Source organism: Tarenaya hassleriana, unplaced genomic scaffold, assembly GCF_000463585.1.
Source record: "Tarenaya hassleriana unplaced genomic scaffold, ASM46358v1 Cleome96, whole genome shotgun sequence".
In the NCBI taxonomy this organism is placed as follows: Eukaryota; Viridiplantae; Streptophyta; class Magnoliopsida; order Brassicales; family Cleomaceae; genus Tarenaya; species Tarenaya hassleriana.
The window spans coordinates 430,284-430,546 of NW_010972002.1; positions in this window are offsets into that span (position 1 = coordinate 430,284).

Genomic DNA, 263 nt, shown 5'->3' on the forward strand with positions numbered 1-263 from the left:
TGAAGAAAGCAAAAAGGTTTCCGGTGCTAGGCGTGCTTGATATATGTCTTTCAAAGACTGTAGAATGGTTCGATCGGCGTCGAGTGGAAGCAAGATGTGCCGATGATTCTCAAAAACTGACACCGCATGTTGACAAAGTGCTACATGAGCGTTACGAGATGGCGTTTACGTATGAGGTAATTGTGTTGAACTCTATTACAGAAGAGTTTGAGGTGACCGGTGAAAAAGGTAGAAAATACTTGGTCAAAATCGGAGATAGATCG